Below are 21141 nucleotides of genomic sequence, written 5' to 3' on the forward strand. Positions count from 1 at the left end.
TGAGTGTGGAGCCCAACGCAGGGCTTGATCTCATGACCCACAGATCATGACCTGAGCCGAAATAAAGGGTGAGATGCTCAAAAGACTAAGCCACCCAGGCGCCCCTCGACATCTGCATTTTAAAAAGATGTTGTGTGGCAAATGCAATGAATTAGAAAGATGCAGGTGATTACAAATGTGCATAAAGCAGCACCTCATTATAGTTTTATGTCACATTTATACTTTTTATAAAATGTTAAATACAATTTAAAAAACAACATTCACGGGGCGCCTGGGTGGCTCAGATGGTTAAGCGTCTCCCTTCAGCTCAGGTCATGATCCCAGCGTCCTGGGATCGAGCCCCGCATCGGGCTCCCTGCTCAGCGGGGAGTCTGCTTCTCCCTCTCCCTCTGCCTCTCTCCCTGCTCATGCTCTCTCTCTCTGTATCTCTGTCTCAAATGAATAAATAAAATCTTTAAAAACAAACAAACAATATTCACTATCTCTTTTGATCCTAAAACAATCCTGCCAAATTAGGTAAAAAAGTGTATTACCCCTATATTATATATTGGCAGACTGACTTATCAAGGCCACAAAACTAGCAAGTAGTAAAATAATCTAGGATAATTTTTTTTTTAAGATTTTATTTATTTATTCATGAGAGACAGAGGCAGAGGGAGAAGCAGGCTCCCCACAGAGCAGAGAGCCCAATGCAGGACTCGATCCCAGGACCCTGGGATCATGACCTGAGCCGAAGGCAGACGCTCAACCGACCGAGCCACCCAGGCGTCCCTCTAGGATAATAATTCTAAAAAACATTTACTGAGTGGCTGGGGAAGAAACTGGCTAAGCAGGTGGAGCTCTGCACCTCCCTCCTTTCATTAGAGTGGTTCCATTTTTATGTATTTCCATATATTGTATTTTTTTATAAGTGCTTTAAAAATGGATTTATAATGGGGCACCTGGATGGCACTGTGAGTTAAGCGTCCAACTCTTGGTGTCAGCTCATGTTGTGATCTCAGGGTCATGAGATCGAGCCCTGCATCAGACTCTGTGCTCAGTGCGGAGTCTGCTTAAGGCTCTCCCTCCCTCTCCCTCTGCATCACCTGCCCCTGCACACACATTCTCTCTAAAATATATTAAAAAATCTTAAAAAAAAAAAAAAAAAAGCCTACACTGCTCTTTAAAAAGCCCTACACCCAAATCCCTGAAGCCAAAAATGAATCACACTTTTAACCACTAGACTTTTGTTTTGGTAACTGACTAGATGTGAGAGGGAGAACACAGTTAATTCACAAGTTTCTAGTGAACTGTAGTACAAAGAAGAAAACGAGGTAGAATATGAGTTCAGTTTTAAACCTTCCAACTTGAAGTAGCTATAAGATATTTAAGTAAAGATACATGATATAAGAGGTAATTAGACACACAGGTCATGGCTTGAGAGAGAGACTTGATATAAGAAAAGAATTTGGGAAAATTAACAATCAGGGAGTAGTGATTCAAACCACATTAAGTAGTGAAAGACAATTCAGAAGAAGGTATATTATGAGGGCCAAAAAAGGAGACCAGAATGTAACTGATGGAACCTTGACAGATACCAATACTTAAGAACTAAGACAGGGGAACAACTTCTGTTTCTGCTTGGCTCCGGCTGGAGGACTGACTACTGAGTGTCGTGAGCGGTCAGACTGCTGTCAGACATGGCCCACGGACACGGGCATGAACATGGCCCTAGTAAACTGGAACCTCCAGATCATAAACAATGGAAGATAGACGGGACACCATTAGCAACTGTCCAAAAGAGGCTGACTGCACGAGGGCTAAGGGATCCATGGGGCCTATATGAAGCTTAGAGATACATGGGTGGCTTTGCAAACAATGTTTCCTTTGTTGGTGCATTATTAAAAGGATTCAAATGGGGATTTGCAGCATGTGGTAGCTGTAGGGGCGGAATATTACCTGGAGTCCAAGAATAAAGATAAGAAGCATCACTGAAGAGAATACCTGGAAGTATCTTAACTTCTTAACTCTCTTATAAAAATAAGATTTCTTCAATGTTAAAAAAAAAAAAAGAACTAAGACAGGGGCACCTGGCTGGCTCAGTCAGTGAAGCGTCCGATTCCTGGGTTTTGGCTCAGGTCATGATCTCAGGGTCCTGAGATCTAGCCTGTACCAGGCTCCGCCCTCAGCAGGGAGTCTGCTGGAGATTCTCTCTCCCTCTCCCCCTACTCATGCACACGCTCTCTCTCTCTCTCTCTCTAAAACAAATAAATCTTAAAAAAAAATAAAATAAAGAGAAGACAATCAAGAGAGATGTGAGAGGGGCGCCTGGGTGGCTCAGTCGTTAAGCGTCTGCCTTCGGCTCAGGTCATGATCCCAGGGTCCTGGGTTCGAGCCCCACATCGGGCTCCCTGTTCAGTGGGAAGCCTGCTTCTCCCTCTCCCACTCCCCCTGCTTGTGTTCCTGCCCTCCCTATCTCTCTCTGTGAAATAAATAAATAAAACCTTAAAAAAAAAAAAAAAGAGAAAATTGGAGGGGTAGACGAACCATGAGAGACGATGGACTCTGAAAAACAAACAGGGTTCTAGAGGGGGGAGGGGGAGGATGGGTTAGCCTGGTGGTGGGTATTGAGGAGGGCCCATTCTGCATGGAGCACTGGGTGTTATGCACAAACAATGAATCGTGGAACACTTCATCTAAAACTAATGATGTAATGTATGGGGATTAACATAAGAATTAAAAAAAAGAAGAAAAAAAAAGAGAAGAGAGATGTGAGCAAGGCAATGGAGAAGGAAGCTTCAAAGAAATGGAGATGGACAGCAGTGACAAACACACGAGAGAGGTCAAAGTCAGTCTAAAAAGTACTAAAAGGTCCCTGTCGACTTTAGCAAGCACAGTTTCAGAACTTCAAGTGGCCTCAGCATTCCATTCCACAATAAGGTTTCAAATGAGTACTGTAAAACACTGGAGTTGGGAAGAGCAGTGAGTTTTGAGAGTATCAGGGATGGATTCTCTTTTTATTAGATGAGGGTAAATGCTTGGTTAACACTATGATATATGAGAGTTTGCAAAGCCACCCATGTATCTCTAAGCTTCATATAGGCCCCATGGATCCCTTAGCCCTCGTGCAGTCAGCCTCTCATGGCATTAATAGTATCATTACATAGAACAACCAAAGAGCAAGATACATATACAAAAATACAGAAAAAAAAATTAGAACTTAAATTTAAATGAGTCTGATGCCATTAGGGATAGCTGAATCCAGTGAATGTGGAACCTCTACCAGGAAGGTATACCACTATCACTTAAGAGTAAGTAAAGACTGAAGAATCTCTTGGATCTAACAGTCTAACTGTGCTTCTGGAGTTTGCTACTAATTCCAGTTGTTAATCTGGAGTTGATTTTCATCAGTTTTATTAAGAATGGAAGACTTAATCTCTTTTGAAACAAGTGGACAGCAAGGCACAAGTTTATAATCACCTCTCCCAGAAACTTCATACACATGATTTAAATTAATCTATTAAGAGGCGCCTGGGTGACTTAGACGTTAAGCGTCTGCCTTCGGCTCAGGTCACGATCCCAGGGTCCTGGGATCGATCCCCGCATCAGGCTCCCTGCTTGACAGGAAGCTTGCTTCTCCCTCTCCCACTTCCCCTGCTTGTGTTTCTGCTCTCACTATTTCTCTCTCTCTCTGTCAAATAAAATATTTTTTAAAAATTAATCTATTAAATCTCAGGAGATGAAAAAAAGGAACCAATCACTGGAATCAAAGCAAAATTCACGCATAAGTGTAACAGATCATTCTGAGTAGACCCAAACTAGTAACCCTATATACAAAGCAAAGAAAATGGTTAAAATAGAACGAACTGAAATGAAGGACTTTTATCCATGAACAAACAGAATTGGCTACACAGAGCTTAGGCTTATATACAGAAATACTGTTATCCTTTGAAACTATCACGAGTGAGATCTGTGTTTGCCTTCTAAACAACTCCAAGTTTATTAAAATGCCAGGGTTAGATTTTAAGCATTTTGGTTGACTTCCTACATTCTCTTCATTGTTCTTTTATCCCCCAGGATAATTTTTGTAGCTGTAATATCACTTGTAACATCCCACCACTACCAACCCTTATAAAGAGAGGAAAGATTTAAAAAAAAAATTTTTTTTTTTTTAGATTTTATTTATTTGAGAGAGAGACAGAGATAGAGAGAGAGCACAAGTGGGGAGGAGAGGGAGAAGCAGGCTCCCCACAGAGCAGGGAGCCCGATGCAGGACTCGATCCCAGGACCCTGGGATCATGAACTGAGCCGAAGGCAGACGCTTAACCGACTGAGCCACCCAGGCGCCCAGGAGGTAAGATTTTTAAAAGTTACTCCAAATGTGGGGCGCCTGGGTGGCTCAGTCAGATAGTCGGTTAAGTGTCTGCCTTCAGCTCAGGTCATGATCCAGGGTCCTGTGATCAAGCCCTGCATCAGGCTCCCTGTTCAGGGGGGAGTCTGCTTCTCCCTCTCCCTCCGCCCCTCCTCCCTGCTTGTGTTTTCTCTCTCTCTCTCTCTTACAAATAAATAAATAAATAAATAAATAAATAAATAAATAAATAAATAAAATCTTAAAAAAAAGTTACTACAAATGGTATGAACTGCTAGTTAAACAGTATCAACTCAAGTAAACAAGAAAAAAAAAAGAAGTGCTCATTAATGTATTTTTAAAATGGATGAAAGCAGGAATCAAATTGATTTGGTATTTTGCTCCTAATTAATACAATTAAAGTGTCAATTTACACTGTTAGAAATTACAGCCTTTGCAAATATTCAAATGTATGATTTTAAAAATTAAAAAAAAAAAAAAAAAACAGTATCAACTCTAAAAAGACTGGATAGCACCAACAATAAAAGCAAAATACTTCAGGGTCCCCAGTATCTCCGACAAATTTAAATCAGAGGAGAGGGAATTCCAGAGCATGCATTAGAGGAGACTGAGGTGGAAGCTGTTTTTCACAGATAAAGAAACAGAGGCTCAGTGAATTTAACTGGCCTTTTGGCTAGCAAGCGGTAGAGCTAGGAATCAAACTTGGGTCTTTTGAAGCCAATGTGACAGTAACAGTGTTTTTCAAACTGTGTACTCTAGAGCTCTCAGGATGAATAAAAATGTTCTGTGAATTCTGTAAGTATTTTACTTTAAATTCATTGTCTATATGAGGAGAAACAAGGTTAAATCAAAAGCTGACAAACTGAATAAGATGTTTTCTTACCAAGCCCATTAAAAGAGAAACACTGAAAAGGCTGAGTTTACATGTTCAGGAATTAGGAAAGCAATGGAGTTAATGTTCTTTGTTCTAAAAGGTTGCAGTGGCCCAATAAATCTGGGATGTCCGCAGGGTTATGAGGGCACACTGTTAAGATAATAAAGAAAACCAGTCAGGATCAAGCATGCCAGTTCACAGCACCAGGAGGATACTGTCACCTTTAGTGCCCTGCTCCAGATGACCCTCACCAGCTAGGCTACACCATTTTAGACAAACATCAAGATGAACTACATAGTCCTGGGGGAAAATATGAATAAAGTTCATTTCAAGCAGAGACACTGCTGAGGGTCATTCCATAGCTGCTGCCATAGGACATCAACTAAGTTTCAGACAGGTAACATGACTTCTTAAATATGCTACAACTGCCCATTGGTCACAGGTCTTATACCTCTCCAACCACATGCGCCCTGACAGAGGGTTACGATGATCATCCTTCACTATCACACTTGAAAAGATGTACCTACTTCCTAAGGGTAGATCAGGATTCAACAACTACTAGTCTTGGGATAAGTATGAGCACAGCAAGAGGTAACAATGAAAGCTTACCTTGGCAGCGATGAAGTAAAAGAAAATGAAATCAGGGTGAGTATGAGTGGACCCTCATCTTCACCATTAACCAAAAGAACATATATCTGGTATACTGGCCTATTAGTTACCACTTCTCTTCAGCAGAGCTCTGGGTCTGAGGTAACATCCACCCCTCCTTCTCCACACCACAGGAGCAACAAAACTATCTACTAAGTAAGTATACTATGCTGGACTTTTTTTTTTTTTTAAGCAAAACAAAAATAAACACAAAAATATGCATTACTGTTCATTCTCATATTTAGATAAAATTTTTTGAGTTATGGAACCACAAAGCAGAAGTCACTTTTTTTAAAAAAGATTTTATTTGACAGAGAGAGAGAGCGGCAATGGAGGGAGAGTGAGAAGCAGGCTCCCCACCGAGCAGGAAGACCAATGCGGGCCTCGAACCCTGGGATCATGACCTGAGCCGAAGGCAGACGCTTAACCGACTGAGCCATTCAGGCGCCCCCAGAAGTCATTATTGAACAGATCAGTTTTGATCTTCTCCTTTACGTTTTCTTTTTTATACTCTTTTAAACTGTTAAGAAAAAGAACCTTACTGAAAACTAAGGTAAATGAAGGTATGATTATGACATGACTTCACACTAACTAGGCTATACTTCTGATTATGCTGTTCCAAATTAATGATACATATGTTATTGACTGACATTTAAAAAGTTGCATAGCCTACTATAATCAGAAGTCAGTGATGTCAACAAACAGATGGAGATTTTGCCTCAGTTCCTCAGTACAACTTTCAAAACATTTTCTCCCCTTTCCTTTAACTTTAATATAAAGTCTACAGTAATTTTTAAAGATATTTATTTTATTTAACTGTGAGAGCCACTCAGAATATATTTCTGTAAGAAATTATTTTGCATACTTAGGAAACCCATGAAGTCAGATTGTTGGGGTGCCTGGGTGGCTCAGTCATTAAGCGTCTGCCTCCGGTTCAGGTCATGGTCCCAGGGTCCTGGGATTGAGCCCCGCATGGGGATCCCTGCTCGGCGGGGAGTCTGCTTCTACCTCTCCCACTACCCCTGCTTGTGTTTCCTCTCTCACTATGTCTCTATTTGTCAAATAAATAAATAAAATCTTAAAAAAAAAGAAAAAAGAAAAGAAAGGCTGTACAATAGGGATAGACAATATAGCTGTCATATACTGGGAAGTTTGAAACATTTACATTTTTAAAATGTAAAGCAAAAAGGATGAGTATCTCTTATATTCCCAGCTTCATACTAGGGAATATAAAAGAGGATTAGGTTATGGTCCCTTGTCTTCCAGGAATTTATAAATCTACCTAAGGAACAAAACCAAAGTTACCAAAACATGTGACACCTAATTAAAAAAAGAGAAACAAGAGTAAATGGAAGAATTCTTTTATAAAGGCAAGATGTGAGCTGAGCCTTAAAGGAAAAAGAAACAGCAGGCATTATAAGGAGGGGGGGAAAGGGAATGAGAATGGTACACAATGAAGATCTCAATGTATATTTAATCAAATCATTCAACATTCTTTGATTTTTTTTTTTAAGAGACTTATTTATTTGAGAGAGAGAGAGAGTGCAGGGGGGCAAGCAGAGGGGAAGAGAGAGAGAGAGAAACCTTAGCAGACTCTGTGCTGAGTGAGAAGCTGGACATGGGACTCGATCCCATGACACCACGGTCATGGCCCCCAGCCAAAAACAAGTCTGGCACTTAGCTTCTGTGCGACCCAGGCACCCCTCAACATTCTTGACTTTAAAACATTCCTTAACAATGGAAAGGTCTTCATAACATTAAAGAAAGATATCTCTTCATTAATATATTTTTTTAAGATTTTATTTATTTATTTGACAGAAAGACAGTGAGAGAGGGAACACAAGCAGGGGGAGTGGGAGAGGGAGAAGCAGGCTTCCTGCTGACCAGGGAGCCCGATGCGGGGCTCGATCCCAGGACCCTGGGATCATGACCTGAGCCGAAGGCAGACGCTTAATGACTGAGCCACCCAGGCGCCCCTCTTCATTAATAGTTTTAAAAGATATCTCTCAGGGGCGCCTGGATGGCTCAGTCGGTTAAGCCTCCGACTCTTGATTTTGGCTCATGTCATGATATTGGAGCCCTGCATCAGGCTCCACACTGGGGCATGGAGCCTGCTTAAGATTCAGTCTCTCCCTCTCCCTCTGCCCCCCTCCCTCCCTCCCTAAATAAAAAAATTAACAAATAAATCTCAAACCTTCAACCAAAAATTGAATACTTAATGGCAAAACACTACAAATATTTGCACTGAAGCCAAGAACAAGGACAAGGATGCCTATAATCACTACTATTATTTTAAATGGTTTCAAAAGCAATCCATCTAATAGATATACTGACATGAGATTAAGATAACGAGAGAAATAGCTGAAAAGACAGGACAGAAGCAGATTATGAAGGACATGCAAGGCAAGAAAAGCCAGTTTAAAGAAAGTGGTATTTTAAAAAGAACTATTTATCAGAAGTATAGTGGCAGATTAGATGGGAGGGCAACCAAAGGAAGATCATCATATAATAAGTCAAGCCCTAAAGAATAAAAGTGAAGATCCCTTAAAATCAGGTCATCATAAATTGCAGCATCATAAGCATCTCCAGAATTACCTTGCTAAATACAGCTTTCATTTGTTGATGGATCATAGTCTTTACCCTGCATCGAACTGGAGGATAGTCAATAATCTACAATGGGCCAAGTCCTAATATATGGTTGTCATTCCACTGCTGCCTGATGAATCATTTACTTGTCCCTTGTCCCCTTGCCTCAATTCTCAAATATCTAGTTGTATTCCAGCCTTGGGTTGACCTCCAACCTCACACAGGAAAAAGGAGCTACTCAGCATATAACATTCTTAACTTACTTATTGTTATTTGTGGCACTTTCTCTCCTACAATGTTTCTTCTTCTAATACAATAGAGTAAGATCAAATCTTTCAGTGAAATAAAATGTGATATATAAGCACAATAAAGGGGCTTTGTATGAGTTCTACAGAAAGTCAACAATTTTGGTCTTGATGACCATATCTTGTTTATTTATTTATTTTTTTTAAGATTTTATTTATTTATTTGAGAGAGTGAGCAAGAATCTGAAGCAGACTCTGGGCTGAGCGAAGAGCCCAACATGGAACTTGATCCTACAACCACGAGATCCTGACCTGAGCCAAAACCAAGCCACCCTGGCTCCCCTTGCTTATCTCTTTAGAGATGCTTACACTTCATTCTTGTTAACAAATGTTGAAATATATGTATTTTTTTGAAATATATTTTTTGAAACAATCAACAATTTCATAATTTTTGGTTCAAACTCACAAATGAAGTATGTGTTTTGGTTTACTGGTTTATTGTTTTGACAAATCTAACATGAACAACAGGAAAAAATACCAGTACTCCTACAGTACAGGGTGGCTAAATTACTTGTTATCTGGAATGATCAGAATATGACATATTCTACTGAATGAGATATTTCAATTAAAAATCAATTTTCAAAAAATAAAAAGATTGGGGCACCTGCGTGACCCAGTTCGTTAAGTATCCGACTCCTGATTTTGACTCAGGTCATGATCTCAGGGTCGTGGGATTGAGCCCTGTGTGGGGAGAGTGCCTGTCCCTCTTCCTTCCCCCACTTGCACTGTTTCAAATAATTAATTAATTAATTAAATAAAATCTTAAGGAAAAAAAATACTCAAAAAATTAAAAGATTATGGGGTGCCTGGGTGGCTCAGATGGTTAAGCATCTGCCTTTGGCTCAGGTCACGATCTCTGGGTCCTGGGTGGAGCCCCACATCGGGCTCCCAGCTCAGCAGGGAGTCTCCTTCTCCCTCTCCCTTCCCCCTGCTTGTACTCTGTCTCTTTCTCTCTCTCTAATGAATAAAATCTTTAAAAAAATAAAATAAAAAAATAAAAAGATTAAATATAACACAAACAGAATACTTAAATCTCCCTATGAAGACTCAGAAGGCCCCTTATAATATTGTATTGCAAGGCAGTAATTAGAAACTTTAGTGATCATTGTATGGGATGTGATAATATAGGCAATATGGTTATAGGCTGCACGATTATCAACTTTTTAAAGTTTAAAAAGCAGCACAATTTCAAAGCATAAGCTAGATAAAAGCAATATATTAAGAAGCTTATGTTTAAATATACAGCTGACCCTCTAAAAAACAGGGGTTTTGAATTGTGTAAGTCTATTTATATTGTGGGATTTTTTTCCCCCAATATATATAGTACAGTCCTATAAATGTATTTTCTCTTCCTTATGATTTTTTTTTTTAAAGATTTTATTTATTTGACAGAAAGAGACACAGCAAGAGAGGGAACAAAAGCAGGGGGAGTGGGAGAGGGAGAAGCAGGCTCCCTACTGAGCAGGGAGCCCGATGTGTGACTCAATCTCCGGAACCCGGGGTCACAACCTGAGCCAAAGGCATATGCTTAACAAGTGAGCCACCTAGGCGCCCCTCTTTTTTGTTTTCTGAGAAAGAGAGAAAGAGCTCACAAGCAGGGCAGAGAGAGGGAATCCCAAGCAGGCTCCCACTCAGCACAGAGCCTGACTCAGGGCTGGATTTCACAACCCTGGTATCATGACCTGAGCTGAAATCACAAGTCAGACACCCAACTGACTGAGCCACCCAGGTGCCCCCCTGCGCTTATGAATTTCTTAGTAACATTTTCCTCTCTCTAGCTTACTTTATGGTAAGAATACAGTATTTAATAAACAAAACATAAAAAATATGTGTTAGTCAACTCTATGTTATCAGTAAGGCTGCTGTTCAACCATAGTTAGGTTTTGGGAGGAGTCAAAAGTTACATGTTGATTTTCAACTAAGCAAAGGGTCAGAATCCGAACCCCCGCATTGTACAAGGGTCAACTGTATTTACTTTAAAGTCAATGAAAATATACAGCTATTTTTGTGAATATAAACACCTGAAATTGAGAGGATATGGATTACAGTCACAGTCTTATTTCAGCCCCAGCATCAAATTCATTACTTTGCTTTCATTGCCCGGTATGAAGAAAATTCTAATTCACACAGATAAGTAGTACAAACAGTAACTGGAATTTAAACAGCTCAAATGCAGTCTCAGAGTATTCTTTAATTAAACGGAAGCAAAAGATTTTAAAAGGAATGGGAATACCTGTTTGAAAACTGAACCACTAGTAAGATCTAAACGTTGCTCTCATTCCTATTATAGATCCTAAAGCCAGACAAGAAGTGTTCAAAACTTTAAACCCTAAAACTACCAGTAACAGGATACTGCCATGATGCAAATTGTTGTGCCTACACTTGTCTTCACAACTATTTCCAACATGATGACCATGTGCACCTGTGCGAGCCTTGTGTGGCATCTAACTCAACTCCATGAACATGTAACTATAGTGTATTTTCTTGTACAATTTTACATGTACAGGTAAGGGCGGATCTTTACTTTTTTTTTAAAGACCAGGGCAGAACAACTTTCTAATCAATGCTAAATATATGTATATAATATTCATATATGCACAGGAGTAACTTGAACACCTCAATTAATAGCAGAAGTTAGTTTTTAAAAGCAAAATACAACTTAAAAATACATTATAGTCATGAAAAGACATGGAGGAACCTTAAATGCATATAGCCAAATCAAAGAAATTATTCTGAAAAAGCTATATACGAGTCCAACTTTCTGGAGATGGCAAATTACGGAGACGGTAAAAAGATCAGTGGTTGCCAAGGGATGGACAAATAGGTGGAGTAGTGGGGATTTTTAGGGCAGTGAAACTGTATATAGGTAAAGCAGAATTGATGAGAAGGGTAAAGAAAATTAGCTTTAATGTGTTGGCCAGAATTAGCTAACAGAGATAAACAATAAATTATCTAAAAAGGGTTTCAGATCACTTGAGGAAAGTTGCCAGCTCACCTGAAGAGGATCTGGGAAGTTGAGAGACAACATGCCCCCCGGGCAAAGGACTATAATAAGATGATAGAAAGGTGTTCTAAGCACACTTAATTTCAAGCTATCTCATTTTTTCCCACAAACAGAACTATCCTCAAAGAAGGCTAAGAAGAAGGAAAGATGCAACACAGAACCCATGAATATTTTAAGAGAAGGGGAAAAGTATGCATGGCTGACTCAGTCAGTAGAGCATGCAACAACTGATCTCAAGGTTGTAAAGGCAAGCTCCACACTGGGTGTAGAGATTACTTAAAATCTTAAAAAAAAAAAAAAAAGAAAGAAAGAGAGAAGGGGAAAAGTAATAAAGCAAACAAAATGGAGGAAAGCATGCTTTAGAGAGGAAGAATAACCCCAAGAAGGGGAAAATTAGATAACTCTATATTCTCAAAGAAATCTGTGGTAACATAAAACTAAATAAATAAATAAAATCTATTTTTAATTTTTATTTTTAAAAGATTATTTATTTATTTGACACAGAGAGAGAGAGACAGCAAGAGAGGGAACACAAGCAGGGGGAGTGGGAGAGGAGAAGCAGGCTTCCCGCGGAGCAGGGAGCCCGATGCGGGGCTCGATCCCAGGACACTGGGATCATGACCTGAGCCGACAGCAGACGCTCAACGACTGAGCCACCCAGGCACCCCAATAAATAAAATTTTTAAACACAAAAAAAGAAAAGAGAATGTTCCTAAAATAAAATCTAGCTTGGTGAATATGAAGATAGGAGAAAAAACACACTATGGATACACAGGCAGAAAAGTAAGGAGAAGTACTAGGCTGACCTAAAACATCTCCATTGCAACTTATCTATACTTCCCTTGTTTAAAAGAGAATTCAATAAATTTTACTCTTATTACACAAAAAATAAGAAGTATATTTGCCTTATAAAATATTCAAACAATACTGTCACAGATCTTTGTTCCACTCTATCCAAATCTTATTCTTCTCTTCAAAGGCAACCACTATTCACAGTTTAGTGCATACCTTCAGGCCTTTATCTGTGTACCTACACATATATAGGCACAGAAGAAACATACATAGTTGGGTGTGTGTGTTTGAGGGGATGTTTAATATAAATGCATCATAACATCTTATTTAGCAAGCTATTTCACTCAACAATAGATTTTAATGTTCTCTGCTTGTAGATAAACATGAATATATGACATTTCTAAGCTGCTATACAGTATCCCACAGATTGGATGTACCATATATGGTTTTTTTTTTAAAGATTTCATTTATTCATCTGAGAGAGAGCAAGAGTGAGAGATCACATAGGGAGAGGAAGAAGAGGGAGAAGAAGACTCCCCGCTGAGTGTGGAGACCAATACGGGGCTCAATCCCAGGACCCCAAGATCACGACTTGAGCCGAAGAAGACAGACGCCTAACTGACAGACACCCAGGCGCTCCTGGATGTACCATATTTAATATACTCTTACAGATCAACATTTTAGGTTGTTATCAGTTTCTTACCACAAACAACAATGCAACAAACATCCTTTTACATAGCTATCCCCTAGAAAAATACCTGCACATGTGCTAAAAAAGCTCCTTATAAATAAAACTGTTACATCAAAGGACATATTTTAAAAGATATTGTCAATGTGACCTTTAAAGAAATTTTAACAATGTATATACTCCCACCACCAGTGTCTGAAAGAACCCACTTCCCCACATCCCTGCTAGCGAAAGCTATCTATCATCAGAGTTTTTTCACTTTGTTCAACTGCTTGGAGAACAAACTGTGTCGTTTTGTTTACACATGTTAAACACTATTTCACATATTTACTGGCCAATTGTAAAATGTTTTGTTTGTGAATGGCCTTAGTACTATCTTTATCTCATTTTTCTACTGTGATAATTTTTATGATTTCTTTATATATTCTAGATGCCATTCCTTTGTTACATGTGTTGCAAGCATTCTTCCCATGGGTCACTTATATATTGTTTCAAGTCTTTCTTCATACAGAAATTTTATATTTTGATATAGTCACACGTACCCATTTTTCTTTTGGTTGTCATGTTTGGAATCTGTGGAAAGTCCTTTCCTACCAAAGGTTGTATTTTTTTCTACTACTTTGACATTGTTACTTTCTATGTGCTTAACATTTGGAATTTTACTACATTTGAATCCAAATTTATTTTATTTAGTGCAACCTATGATACTGATATTATTTGCTGAATAGTACATCTTTTTTATTGCTGTAAAATGCCATACGATAACATATGCTAAATTTCCATAGATAAAATGAGCCTGTCTCTGAATTTTATTTGTTCCCCTAACCTATGTGCCAAAAATATTTTACTTAACTACCTTTACAGTGATGTTTGGATATCTGGTACAATTAGTTCCTTTCTCACTGATCCTTTAAAATTTTTTCTTAACTATTTTTCAGCATTTTCCTCTTCCAGAAGAATTTCAGAAACAAGCTGGTCAAATTCATGAAAAATTCTGTTTGGATTTTAATTGGGGTTGTATTTAATTTTATTAATAATTTGGGGGCTCTGACATTTTTCCATTATTCACTTTTTTTCCCACCAGAAATAGGGCAAAGAAATCTTTTCTAAAACATTACCTAGTAACAAAAACAATTTATTTTTGTATGCCATCTTATTTATGGACAATATACTAAACCCAGTAATTCTGTTGATTCTTTCTTTCTTAAGATTTTATTTATTTGAGAGAGAGAGAGAGCATGAGCGGTGGAGGGGGGGGCGCAGAGGCTAGAGGGAGAAACAGACTCCTGTTGAGCAGGGTGCCTGACGCAGGGCTCGATCCCAGGACCCCAGGATCATGACCTGAGCCGAAGGCAGACGCTTAACCGACTGAGCCACCCAGGCCCTCTCCTCTTTGATTTTCTATATAGATACTAGCACCTACAAATACGTTTGCTTTCTTCCTAATAGTTCTATCTACAGTTCTTTTTGTTGTCTTATTGCATTGGTTAGAATGTCAAATCTAAGTTTAAATGGTAGTAGAAACATGGGAACTCTGAACTTGTTCTTGACTTTCTTGGGAATGTACTTAATACCTCCAACATTTGCTGTAAATTTCAGGCAGAGAGCCTTAATCAAGTTAAGAAAATATACTCTTCCCCATTTTTTAAGAAAAAACAATTTTTTAAAAAGATTTTATTTTTAAGTAATCTCTATACCCAATGTGGGGCTTGAACTTAGAACCCTGAGATCAAGAGTCACATGCTCTACTGAGCCAGCCAGGCAACCCAATTCTGGGGTGCCTGGGTGGCTCAGTCAGTTAAGCGTCCAACTCTTGATCTCAGCTCAAGTTTTAATCTCAGGGATGCTTCACACACAGTGTGGAGCCTACATAAACAAACAAAATTAACAATCAAAAGTGGGTATTAAAAATATTTCTGTATCTTTTGGACTGATAATAGATTTTTCTATTATTGATATAGTAACTGCATTAATAGGTTTCTTAATGCTGGAAAACTCTTGTGTTCTTGGGATATATAATACTTGGCCATGATGAACTTTTTTCACATGCTACTACATTCAATTGTTTTTTTTGTTTTTTGTTTTTTTTAAAGATTTTATTTATTTATTTGACAGGGAGAGACACAGCGAGAGAGGGAACACAAGCAGAGGGAGTGGGAGAGGGAAAAGCAGGCTTCCCACTGAGTGGGGAGCCCGACGCGGGGCTCGATCCCAGGACCCCGGGATCACGACCTGAGCTGAAGGCAGACGCTCAACCGACTGAGCCACCCAAGCGCCCCCTACATTCAATTGTTATTTAGTATCTCTTATTATTTGAATTCATATAAAAAATTAGCTTGTAATTTTATTATTTTCCCCTTGCTTAGTGCTACTGATGGGGCTATTCTAGCCTCATAAAATGAACTCTTAGTTTTCCACCTTTTTCTATGTTGTGGAAGACAATATAATCTGGAAAGTTACTGGTCCTTAGAAACCATCTGGACTTGATGTCTCTAACTATATTTACAATTTCCTTTATAGTTACCTATTCAAGTTTTCTATTTCCTGAACCAATTTTTTTTTTTTTAAGATTTTATTTATTTATTTGAGAGAGAGAGAATGAGAGACAGAGAGCACGAGAGGGAAGAGGGTCAGAGGGAGAAGCAGACCCCCAGCTGAGCAGGGAGCCCGATGCGGGACTCGATCCCGGGACTCCAGGATCACGACCTGAGCCGAAGGCAGTCGCTTAACCAACTGAGCCATCCAGGCGCCCCTTCCTGAACCAATTTTATCATATATATTTTCCTAGAAAATCATCCTGGTAATTCAGATTTTCAAATTTAATAGAACATTTTCAGAATTTTGAAAATCACCTCTGAGTTCATTTATGTTGCCTTTCTCATTACTATATTGTTCATTTGTGCCTTTTCTCTTTATTCATCCGTTTTATGGTCTTTCTTAAAAGCTAGTTTTTAATTTTGCTAATCAAGTTTACCAGGTTATATTTTCTATTTTATTAATTTCTGCTTTTTAAAAAATATTAATTCTTTCCCTCTGCTTCCTTTGGGCTTATTTCATTGTTCTTATTCTTTTTTTAAAAAAGATTTATTTATCTGAGAAAGAGAGCAAGAAAGTATAAGTGGGGGGAGGGGCAGAAGGAGAAGGAGAAAGAATTTCCAGCAAACTCCCTCCTGAGCGTGGAGTCCGAAGAAGTGGGGCTCAATCTCATAAACCTGTGATCATGACCTGAGCCGAAATCAAGAGTTGGTCATTTAACTGACTGAGCCATCCAGGCACCCCTGTTGTTCTTATTCTTGAATTGAACCTGTAGTTCATTTCTGACCTTTAGTTTTTTAAAAGACTCATTAGACCATCTAATTTTCTGTGTGCTACATTGGTTTTTATTACGAGTAACCTCATTATTATTGATTTCTTAATTTCCTACGTTTCATTTTGTTCTCTTAACTCCAAAACATTTATAAGTACATTTTTATTTTTTATTATTTTTTGAAGCTTTTATTTATTTATTTGAGAGGGAGGGAGGGAGGGGAAGAGAGAGAGAGAGAACAAGCAAGGAACGGGAAAAGGGAGAGGGAGAAGCAGGCTCCCCGCTAAGCAAGGAACCCAATGTGGGGCTCGATCCTAGGACCCTGAGATCATGACCCGAGGCAAAGGCAGATGCTTAACTAACTGAGCCACCCAGGTGCCCCTAGAAGTACCTTTTTTTTTTTTTTAAAGATTTTATTTATTTATTTGACAGAGACACAGCGAGAGAGGGAACACAAGCAGGGGGAGTGGGAGAGGGAGAAGCAGGCTTCCCATGGAGCAGGGAGCCCGATGCGGGGCTCGATCCCAGGAGCCTGGGATCATGACCTGAGCCGAAGGCAGACACTTAACAACTGAGCCACCCAGGCACCCCTAGAAGTACATTTTTAAATGTCTACATGGATAGCTTTCTCTTAGCTCTCCTTTTGCTATTAATTTTTATTTTATTGCATTATGATCAGCAAATGAAGCCTATGTGATTTCTGCATTTTTGGAATTTGAGATTTTTCTTTGCAGTCTTATACATGGTAATTTTTTTCTTAATATTTGTAACTCTGAGTGGGAAAAATGTGAAGAATCGTTTATTTATGGAAGCAAGAAAAAAATTAATCCCTAACATGTAAAGACTCATGGAGGTCCATTTAGGAGCTCATCTTGAAAAAGATAATGACAAAATCCACCCAACTAACAGAGTAATCAAAAAAGAAGAATGTTCCAAACTCATCAAATTGTATACATTAAATATGTACAGTTCTTTGTATGTCACTTACACTACAATATAGCTGTTAACCAAAAAAGGAATACAAGAATGAGAAAGTTGTGGAACAAAGAATTAGGGGTGAGCAACAAATCAAATAAAGTGCAAATGTTATCGACCAGGACAACCTAAAAAAAAACAGACTTTCTTCATCTTTCATGGAGCAGGATTAATGGGCAAAAATTTGATACAGAAATAGAGGTGTAAGCTTATGTCATTAAAAGTAACTACGAGATGGGGCACCTGGGTGGCTCAGTGGGTTGAGCGTCCGACTTTTGATTTCTGCTCAGGTCATAAGATTGAGCCCTGCGTCCACCACTATGCTCAGTGAAGTCTACTTCTCTCCCTTCTCCCTCTCCCTCTCCCTCTGCAACACCCTCCCACCCCACACACATGCATCCTTTCTCAAATCAATCAATCTTAAACAAAAAGTAACTATGAGGTGAACTAACAGATAATACCATCTCCAAATTCACAGGAAGACAAAAAATTATTAAAAACAGGTTGTAAAACACAATTCTATCTTACAAATCTGAAGGAAAAAAGATGTTCATGAAATTTTTGTAAGTACATGAAAAATATGTGAAAAGATTATAATATAAAGGCAATAGTGGCCACCACTGGAAAATGGGACTGAGAAACTGAGGAGGGGGTAATGTTTACATTTTGACATATATTAGTTTTGGTAATAGAATTGTGTTTATTGAATAGTGAACTTAAAATTGGAAGGCAGCTATGCTCACCACTATACCACCAACGCGAATAGTGAACTTAAAATTGGGAAACTCGTCCTGCCTCTATTACTAGTCATGAAACTGGTAATTTTAATTCCTTCCATCCTCAATTTACCTGTAAAATAAAGGTATCTGTCATATCCACCTAAATGAATTTGTTATTATTCAATATTTGTATGTCACAGAATAGTAAAAACAAAGAAGGCAGGCAATATACATTTGCTGAGCTGAATCATACTTAGTAGTACTGCTCAAATGATCAGTTTCCAGTATGTCAAAATTCATTTCATTTCAACCCCAAAAATACCTCAAAGTATTTTACAAGCTAATTGCTTTCCAGCCTATTAGAAATGCTAAAATGTTGCAAAGGCAAACTGAAGTGCCAAAATGTATCTTACTTGTAAGAGGTACATAAACATTTGTTTATACCTCTCAGTTAATATATATTCATATTATTTTCAAAAATGGGAGAAAAGGCAAACACCATCATTTTATCTTCTTACTAAAAACTCCAAGATTTTTCTATTCCCCAGGTTAACATTTAGATGTAAGACCAATTTTCTTTGCTTAATGAGCACTTTTAAGTCAATTCTTACCTAAAATTCCCTGCAAATTTAGCCACCTAAGTTAAGTTCTCTCCTCAACTGATTTTTACTCAAATTAAAAGCTCTATTTTGGGGTGCCTGGGTGGCTCAGTCAGTTGGGCATCTGACTTTGGCTCAGGTCATGGTCATGGGGTCCTGGGATCGAGCCCCATGTCGGGCTCTCTGCTTGGCATGGCATCTGTTTCTCCCTCTCCCTCTGCCCCTCCACCCACTTGTGCATGTGCTCTCTTTCTCTCTAATAAGTAAATAAAATCTTTTAAAAAAATTAAAAGCTCTCTTTTGGGCCATAATATTTAAATATTAATCTTGGTTATGAGGGTAATGAAGATGACTTGCAGTTGGTGCACACAAGGCATCTAGAAGAAAAAGATCTGACCTGACTTAGAAACAAGAATGATGATTAAACACCAGATATACACAAAAGTACATATGCAGTTATTAATTACAGTATTATTTATAGTTACAAAATAATGGAAACTACCTAAATGTTCAAATATGGGAGAATGGTTGAAGAAACATGGTATATACATAGTAGACTACTATCTAGTTATTAAAAGAAAAAAAAGGGGGATCTCTATGAACTGACATGGAGTGAGTTCCAGGAGATACTGCTAATGGAAAAAAAGCCAAGTGCAAAAGAGCACATAAAATATGCTACCTTTTACTTAAGAAAGGAGAAACAAGGGGTGCCTGGGTGACTAAGTCAGGTCATGATCCGGGGGCCCTGGGATCGAGCCCCACATGGGGCTCCCAGCTCAGTGGAAAGCCTGCTTCTCCCTCTCCCTCTGCCCCTCCCCCCTGGCTCATACTCTCTCTCCATCTCAAATAAATAAATAAAATCTTAAAAAAAAAAAAAAGAGAGAAACAAGAAAACATACATATATCTCTCTTATCTTTTTTTTCTTTTATAGAGGGAGGGGGCAGAGGAGGAGGAACAGAATGTTGTTTTTTTTTAAAGATTTTATTTATTCATGAGAGACAGAAAGAGAGAGAGGCAGAGGCAGAAGCAAGCTCCCCGAGGAGCAGGGACCCTGATGCGGAACTAGATCCCAGGACCCTGGGATCATGACCTGAGCTGAAGGCAGACGCTTAACCAACTGAGCCACCCATGTGCCCAGAGAGAATCTTAAGCAGGTTCCACATCCAGGGCAAGCCCAGCAATGTGGAGCTCGATCCTATGACCCTGAGATCATGACCTAAGCCAAAATCAAGAGTTGGATGCTTAACTGACTGAGCCACCCAGATGCCCCTCTCTTACCTTTATTCAACAGTGAATAAAGTTGGTTCTTACAGGGGGCAAGGAGGGAGTAACTTCGTAGAAGGGATTCAGGAGAGAGTAATACTCCTGAGTATACATTTTTGTATAGATAATGTTCCACATTTTCAAAATATTAAATTAACAAGGATGGGAAAGAAGAGGAAATGCAAAACACACAAAACTGAAAAACCAGAACAGATGAACCCAACTAAATTTCAAACGAATAATATAGCCACAGGAGAGGGAGAGAAACAAAACTAATCCAAGTAACTTACAAACACAGTATTCAATTATATATTTTCAGTCTCAGGCAGAATGGATGGGAGGAAAACTGAATACAAATTCTAAACCCCTTCCAGGAAGCTTTGTTTTCTGAAGTGGTAAGAGTGTAACAATTCTGAAACTATTCTGGAAGTATTATAGGATTGAGCAAATGAGTCAATGTGTTGATATTGCTGGGAGTCAGGTCTTAACCATAGAAGGAGAAAGAGATGGTGGGGAGGAAAACAAGAAAGAACCTTGTGGGAATAGACTGGATTTAGAAGTATCGGGATAGCCTAATGATTTCTAAAATAAGTATGTGTACATATATATCAGTGGGTCTCAACTCAGGGAGATTTGGCACCCGCCCCCAAGGAGAGTTGGCAATGTCTGGAGACATTTTTTATTGTGGCATCTAGTGGGTAGAGGCCAAGGATGTTGCTAACAACTGACAGTGCACAGGACAGATCCCACAGCAAAGAATTATTTAGCCCAAGATGTCAAGGTCAATAATGCCAAGACTGAGAAACCTTAGTACACATGTGTACCAGGGTGTCTGTATATGTTTATACATACATATTTCTTGGTTCTGTCTACTTAAAGAGCCCAGAAGCAGACACCCCATAGCAATAAGTATACTTAGTACCCATATCTTGATGTCTAATACCATTCTCTACTAAGAGGAACCAAGGCTTATTAGAGCAACGACTGATTCTAGGATTAAGGCAGGAAGGGTACACATAAGCATGGACCACC

At 38.9% G+C, this 21141-nt stretch overlaps 1 protein-coding gene and 1 pseudogene across 5 annotated transcripts in view; one reads left to right on the forward strand and one right to left on the reverse strand.

The window, feature by feature from the left end:
• The window catches only part of PAFAH1B1 (platelet activating factor acetylhydrolase 1b regulatory subunit 1), an 87580-nt gene that overhangs the window by 26832 nt on the left and 39607 nt on the right, over positions 1-21141 (reverse strand). The gene's annotated exons all lie outside the window — the stretch shown is intronic.
• Positions 1680-1992, forward strand: LOC123854417 (NADH dehydrogenase [ubiquinone] 1 beta subcomplex subunit 3-like; annotated as a pseudogene).

Source organism: Mirounga angustirostris, unplaced genomic scaffold (genome assembly GCF_029215605.1).
Source record: "Mirounga angustirostris isolate CCGP_5_RB_7025 unplaced genomic scaffold, mMirAng1.0.hap1 SCAF_17, whole genome shotgun sequence".
In the NCBI taxonomy this organism is placed as follows: domain Eukaryota; kingdom Metazoa; phylum Chordata; class Mammalia; order Carnivora; family Phocidae; genus Mirounga; species Mirounga angustirostris.